This window comes from Nicotiana tabacum, chromosome 5, assembly GCF_000715075.1.
Source record: "Nicotiana tabacum cultivar K326 chromosome 5, ASM71507v2, whole genome shotgun sequence".
NCBI lineage: Eukaryota > Viridiplantae > Streptophyta > Magnoliopsida > Solanales > Solanaceae > Nicotiana > Nicotiana tabacum.
Window position 1 is genome coordinate 98,992,785 of NC_134084.1, and position 8,110 is coordinate 99,000,894.

General features: G+C 36.5%; 1 pseudogene; it reads right to left on the minus strand.

The window, feature by feature from the left end:
• Positions 1-488: 488 nt before the first annotated feature.
• Positions 489-7,904, minus strand: LOC107788170 (histidine kinase CKI1-like; annotated as a pseudogene).
• Positions 7,905-8,110: the final 206 nt, after the last annotated feature.

Consider the following 8,110-nt stretch of genomic DNA (forward strand, 5'->3'; position numbering starts at 1 on the left):
TATTCTGTTATTAAAACAAATATTTAATAATATTTTTGTTAATATTTTACTATTAACAAATAAATTTGGTCGAAGCTGAAACCGAAGCCGAAGCGATCCAAGCGAGTGACGACGACGCGAGGCTTGCCTTCTTCTCAACTCTTTAAGAGCTAGAAGAAGAGCAATTGCTTATATACCCATAAAAAACCTCTTCCTCTTCCAATATGGGACAATGTCCATTTACCAAGGGAGAAACTTAAAATTTCATTCAAAAATTTCATTTCCCTCCATTTCCCATTCACCCTCTTTTAAGTATTTAATATATTAATAAATATATAAAAAAAAAACCAACAAGGTATTTGATAGAATTGTTGAAGCCTTCTTGTAACCAATTAGAGAACATGTTGATGCATGAGCTAAGTTACAACAAAACAAATTAAAGTCCATATCAAAGTGTTGGTCTGTATATTCAAAGTAAATCACAAAAATAGAGCTCTTCTTAAGATCATTCAAACCTTTCTATGCTCTATAAAATCTATGGCTTTCAGAAGCTCATTACGACGAAGGGGTTTAGGTAAGTAATAATCCATTCCAACTTGAAAGATCTTATATGTCTCTTCCTTTGTTGTATGTGCTGTTAAAGCTATGATGGGAATTCGAATTCCATAACGTGCCTCTTCTTCCCTAATGCATTTAGTTGCTTCAAATCCATCCGTCACAGCTATCTTCCAAACAACAGAACAAACAAGGATATAAGTTATATGACTTGCCGTCAGTGCACGTAGATTTTACACTATCAGTGTAGTTAATGTGCTATAATAAGTCATCTGCTCTATTTTTCAAGTTTCCGGATTTGGCTTGTTATAAGCAGTTACCAATTATTATAGGCCAACTTATTCACATAATTGCTTATGATGGTTTCCCTATTACCTCTTTATAATGAAGAAGTCTAACGATCTCTGTTTTTTTTTTTTGAAAAAATCCCTATAGCTATTTTTTATTACAAATGAACAATAGCATGCTTCAGCAGCAAAGAGGGAACTCAGTAGTTCAGGTACTCCCACTTTTTTCTTTCAATGTTCCATAACATAAAGTAGTCGATTCTGGGAAGAAGGTAACTAGTTAATAAAATTAGAAAGGAAAAATAGTAGCATATGCAATCAACATTTTAAATGAGTATCTACTAGTTGGACTTCCAAAAGTAGTAACTTATGCAAATGACATCTCAATGCATTAAAAGTTTATCTTAAATCACAATCAATTGCTCTTAGCAATTCAGTTTTATTTTTAATACAAAAATTTAACATTTGCCATTTTTGAACAATTCAATAAAAATGTTAACCTCTAGTGAAGTCCTTTTCTACCTATATTTATTTCTTGGATCCTCCAAAAGTGTCATCGCATCCATGTCTGATCCTCCAAATATTATGCATTTTTTTGAAAGATCTGACACACGTATGACCATATTTTTGGAGGATCCGAGTAACATGGTCTTTAACCAGAAGAATGAATATGAATCATATCTTACCTCACGATCCATGAGAATATAGTCAACTGGTAGTGAAGGAGTGGATGGTGTTATGTCGAGGAAGAGGCAAACCCGAAAATAAAGAAGATAAAGAACACCAATTTTTAACGTGGAAAACCCTTCAAATCGAAGGTAAATCACGAGATCACAAAGATCCAAAAGCTCCACTATAACAATAAGAGGGTCACAAAAGTTTTCCAAATTTTGTTACACAACAAGTGCCAAACACGGAGCAACAATAGCAACAACTAATCAATTGAAGAAAGAGGAGAATCCACAAAAATGAAGTTGTCGTCTGAGGCTCGAAATCAGATGCTACGAGCCACCAAAACCGATCTCCACCTTTCAAATCAAAGATCAAAATGTTATGAGCACTTAGTCAAAATATCAACCCTATCCAACAGTTAACGAATCGGAAAACTTGATTTGAAGTTGGCTGGTCGGAATAAAAATCTGCAGCAAAATAAATACTTTTCGTCTCTCTTCTCTCTTGATGAAAGCTCTCTCAAAAACCACTCTTATGTGCTTAAGTCTTTCAAATACTTGTATCAATGAGCATAGAATAATTCTCCAAGGTTGTCCTATTTATAGATCATGAGTGGTGCTTTCTCTTATGGCCAAAAGCCACTCAAAACAGGAATAAACACCGAATCCAATTTCGAATAGGAATGAAAATAAAAAAAGAATAGGATTAGGCCATTGAGCCTTTGGATAGACAATATGGGCATGTGCCCAACAAACTCCCCCTCTAGTCAAGGGGCCAAATGTGTCTTCAAGTAGAGAAACTATTGACAGGCTTCATGCCTGCCAATTTTCTACAAAACGCATGCTTATCTGCAAGCTTAACTACGAAGTCCTCAGGATGCTCCATATAAATCTCCTCATTTAAATCACCACGAAGAAAAACAGTCTTGGCATCCATCTGCTCAACTTCTAAATCTAGAATTGCGGCTAAGCCTAGAACCACACGAATAGAAGACATCTTGACAACAAAGGAGAAAATTTCATCAAAATCAACTCCTTCTTCTGGCCAAAACCTTTACCAACTAATCTTGCCTAGTATTTAGGCGCAGAGGTATGATTATCTTGCTTTATTATGGATATCCATTTGTTAGATAAAACTCTCTTACCTTTCGGTAATTTCACTAACTTATTTGTGCCATTCTCATAGAGTGACTTCATCTCATCTTCCATGACTTCGATCCACTGATCTTTGTAAGTATTTTGTATGGCTTTATCATAATTCTCAAGTTCTCCCATGTCAGTGAAAAGTACATACTCATCAGGAGGATAACACATGGATGTTTGCTTCTCCCTTGTAGATCTTCTAAGAGAGGTTTCAGGAGCATTCAGTAGTTACCTGAGAAGGAATTGGTTGCTGATCAACCACAACTTCATCAACTGAAGCATCCATAACATCTACACCATGATGATCATTTTGATCGTGATCAGTATCTCCATCATTGTCTTGGGTTCCTTCATGTGCAATAGGTGCCTTAACAATAGAAACTAGATCACTATCAACTAAGCTCTCATTATTCTGAGAATCTATCTTTTCAGCTTTGTTAATATCTTCAATAGTCTAGTCTTCAAAGAATATTGCATCACGACTTCTAATAAGTTTATTGTCAACTAGGTCATAAAAACGATACCCAAACTCATCTTGACCATAACCGATAAAGATGCACTGCTTAGTTTTGACATCCAGTTTGGATCTCTCATCTTTAGGAACATGCACACAAGCTTTACACCTAAAAATTCTCAGGTGATCATAAGAAACATCTTTGGCAAACCAAACTCTGTCTGCGACATCACCATCCAAAGCAACAACATGAGACAAATTGATAATATAGGCAATAGTGTTAAGTGCTTCTGCCCAACATGTATTTGGAAGTTTAGCCTTTGAAAACAGGCATCTAACTCTTTCAACTAGAGTTCTATTCATCTTCTCTGCCAAACCATTCAATTGAGGCGTCTTGGGCAGAGTTTTCTGATGATGAATTCCTTGTTCCTTGCAATAGTTATCAAAGAGACCACAATATTCATCACCATTGTCAATGCGAATACATTTTAATTTCTTCCCCGTCTGTCTCTCAGCTAAGGCCTGAAATTCCTTAAACATGCCAAGTGATTGATTTTTAGATTTCAAAGGATACACCTAGAGCTTACGAGAATGATCATCAATGAAGGTCACAAAATAAAGTGTGCCACCTTTTGAATTTACTTTAAAAGGACCACACAAATCAGAGTATACTAGCTCCAATAAATCGGGTTTTCTTGAGAGAGGATGGCTATGAAAGAAATCCCTTTTCTGTTTGCTAGCTAAATAATAGATACACCTTTTCAGCTTTACTTGTTTTACTCCAGAAAGCAAATTTTTCTTAGCCAAACACATAATTCCCTTCTCGCTCATATGACTCAATCTTCTGTGCCACAATTCTGATAAAGTGTCACTTTCCACCAGATTTATGGAGTCATTAAGAATAGATCCATGTGTCACATATAAATGACCAGACTTGACTCTTCGAGCCACTACTAACGAGCCCTTGGTGAACTTCCATTGGCCATTAAAGAGGGTATTATGGTAACCTTCATCGTCTAATCTTCCTTCGGAGACCAAATTAAAAGGGAAGTCTAGAGCCTGCTTGACATCTTGAAGAACTAACGTTGAACCATTACCAAACACCTTAACTTCACTGGCATTGCCCATCTATAACACTCCGGAATCAACAAGAGTATAAGATGAGAAAAATCTTTTCTTGGTATGACATGTGAGGTAGCTCCAGAATCTACTATCCAGCTCGTCTCATGGGATACCAAATTGATGACGTTTTCATCACAAGCAAAAAGAAGGTCATCTTGAACAATAACAACAACATTGTTCTCATTATTTTCAACTTTCTTTCCTTCTCTATTGTCTTGCAACAACTTGCGGCAAAACCTTTTGATATGTCCTTTCTTTCCACAGTGGTTGCATGTAATATTATGGTATTTGAACCTTGACTTACTTCTACTTTTACCTCTATTCCTCGAGCCTCTTGTTCTATCTCTCCCCCGATCTTGTGTAACCAAGATATCTATTTGCGAGGACGAACCTTGAGATTTTATCCTTAATTCCTCGTTCAACATACCACTCTTGGCATATTCCATGGTCACCTTACCTCCAGGAGCTGAATTTATCAAAGAAACACGAAGAGTTTACCAAGAGTCAGGTAGAGTATTAAGAAGCCACGGTCTTTATATCTCATTATCAAAATTAACTCCCATTCCAGACAGCTGATCAAGGACGCCCTGAAAATTATGTGATCAGGTATAGGGCTGCCTTCCTTGTATTTAAAGGTCTTCAATTGCTTTAGTAGGAACAACTTGTTGTTCCCAATTTTTGAAGCATAAAGAGTCTCTAACTTTTCCCACAATGATCTCGTATGTGTCTCGTTCACAATATGGTTGCGAACATTATATTCTTCCCATTGTCGTATATATCAACATACTTGTTGGTGCTCGAAATCCCAATCTTTATCAGCTATACTCTTGGGTTTATGAGCTGAAAAAGGGGTAGATGCATCTTCTTCACGAACAACAAATCTTTCATCTTGCTTCTCCAAATATTATAATTTCTCCCATTTAAACATACCATCTTGCTCATGTTCACCTCCATTCCGTACCAACCGGGATAAATAACCAAGGCTCTGCTACCACTGTTATGTCGAGGAAGAGACAAACCCGAAAATAAAGAAGATAAAGAACACCAAATTTTAACGTGGAAAACCCTTCAAATCGAAGGTAAAAACCACTAGATCACAAAGATCCAAAAGGCTCCACTATAAAAATAAGAGGGTCACAAAAGTTTTTCAAATTTGGCTATACAACAAGTTCCAAACACGGAGCAGCAATATCAACAACTAATCAATTAAAGAAAGAAGAGAATCCACAAAAATGAAGCTGTTGTTCGAGGCTCAAAACAGATGTTACGAGCCACCAAAACCAATCTCCACCATTCAAATCAAAGACCAAGATGTTATGAACACCCAGTCAAAATATCAGCCATATCCAACAGTTAATGAATCGGAAAACTTGATTTGAAGTTGGCTGGTCGGAATAAAAATCTGCAGCAAAACAAATACTTTTTGTCTCTCTTCTCTCTTGATGAAAGCTCTCTCAAAAACCACTCTTATGTGCTTAAATCTTTCAAAGACTTGTATCAATGAGCATAAAATAATTCTCCAAGGTTGTCCTATTTATAGATCATGAGTGGTGCTTTCTCTTAAGGCCAAACGCCACTAAAAATAGGAATAAACACCGAATCCAATTTCGAATAGGAATGAAAATAAAAAAGAATAGGATTAGGCCATTGGGCCTTTGGCTGGACAACATGGGCATGTACCCAACAGATGGTCCTATCTGGCTTTGATCTCTAAGGCCTTTGCAAACATAAGCTAGAGCTTGTTCACCATTTTCACATGTGTAAGTATTTGCACCAAGCTGAGAAACTATGGTTCTGCAAATCTTAAGTAGTAGTTCATTATCCTCTACTACCAAGATTGTCCTTCCTGCTAAAGGTAATCTATTACTAGATAACATCAACAGAAACATCTTGTATTTCTCCTTCTAGGCATGGACTTCTAGACCTCATTGGAGTATTCAGAATCTTGATTCTTGAAGTTCTTTCCTCCCTTACTTCTTGTGTAATGGTTGGTAAGATTGTATCTCCAAACTCTGCTACAAATCCGAGGACATGATATAAACAAGAACCATGTAGTGGTTTTGCCATGACTACATCTATAACTGTTGAAGGTAGCTTATCCTCATCTATGCCTGGTTTATCGAGCCAAACAACTCGAAGGGAGATATTCTTCGGGAAGTCCTTTCGAAATTCAGCCATAACACGACTTATTTCTCGCAATGGTCCAACACTTGTGTCAATTATGATCAAGATGAATCTTATAACTGCACTCTTAGAATAAAGTCCTCTACCCCTCATCTGAATGGATGGGATATAATCATCATATGTTCCATCTAAAGCACTAAGGGGAATTTCCTTTGATTTCCCTAAAGATGATGAGTTATATGACAGAAAGGTGATTAATTTCCTTTTCACCTTCTTGAGAGTAGGAGAAAACTGGTCGAGCCACTTCACAACATGTGCCCTTAACCCTATGTTTATCATGAATCTATGAAGAACTTTTCTTCTTTCCTCCTCCCTAATGAAAAGAATGACATCGGATCCTTCTGGTTTCTGATGGCTACTGATACTATTAATTGCTTGATGTTTTTGAACATGAGACTGACATGCTATAAGAAAAATGTTGCATCGAAAGCAATTGCCCTTTTCGCCAATATCATTATCAATGATACCTATTTCACCTCCCATTAACCGAACCTAAAAAGCAAGAAAGAAATATGAGATATGAGGTAATAAGTTCATTAAATTCTTTCTGAGGTAATAAGTTTATTAAATTATACTTGTAATGCTTTCTGCTTTAGCAGAAACTCGTTTACATGTAGCTGAACAAATTCTTGAGTTTTCATGCATACCTTTGTTGTTAGTTCACACATAATTAAAGGACGTTATATATTGGCGATGTTTCTAGTATAATGAAAGTGTAAACTGAAAGCTGGTAGTCCGGTGCACTAAGCTCCCGCTATACGCAGAGTCCGGAAAAGGGTCGGACCACAAGGGTCTATTGTACGCAGCCTTACCCTTCGTTTTTGTAAGAGGTTATTTCCACTGCTCGAATCCGTTACCTCCTGGTCACATGACAACAACTTTGCCAGTTACATCAAGGCTCTCCTTCAGTATAATGAAAGTCTCTTGGAGAAATATGAGTACTAAAAAGAGACTTCAATACCACTGATAAAACAAGAAATTAACCTGAAATTAATAGGAAATTCTTTAACCTTTAGTGTGTGTGTGTCTATGTATCACATATATGAGGTGCAGAACACACTGACTCATTCTGGATGGTGTATGGTAAAAGACATGTGCCAAATACTGAATAATGCCAAGCCCCAAGCAGGTGCCTGCTTTTCCATAATTAGGAGTTGTCTCATTCACTTGAACATAATTCTCAAAAACTGATTTATGTTTCTCTTTAGGAATTCCTTTCCCTGTATATGATACACGAATATTAGAAGGGTGGTTAGTTAAGGAATTCAAAAGGTAGTTAAGACAGTTAGTTGGAAATTCAAAAAGTAGTTAGAGTTAGTTAAAGTTGTTACAAGAGTTAGTTGGAAGATGTTAGTTGGAAGAATCAGTTAGTCGAAGAAATCTATTAGAAGCTCAATCATTTCATAAAATGTAGTAGATATAAATACATTTATAATCAACAAAGTTACATATATGAAAAGGTAGTTACATATAACTCTAACTACTTCTTCTTCTTCTCTCTTTCAACATTGCGATCCTCGAGTTAGTTAACATCCTGCAATCGCATAACATTGGTATCAGAGCTTCCAATCTTTGGAATCATGGCAAAATGTACTCGATCAACTGATAACTCAATTGAAGAACCATCTGATTTGCGTGAATTGATGCAGAAGTTAGTTGCAGATATTGGGTCTTTAGATGGAGGGGTCTCCAATCTGAGACGTCTGGATCAGACT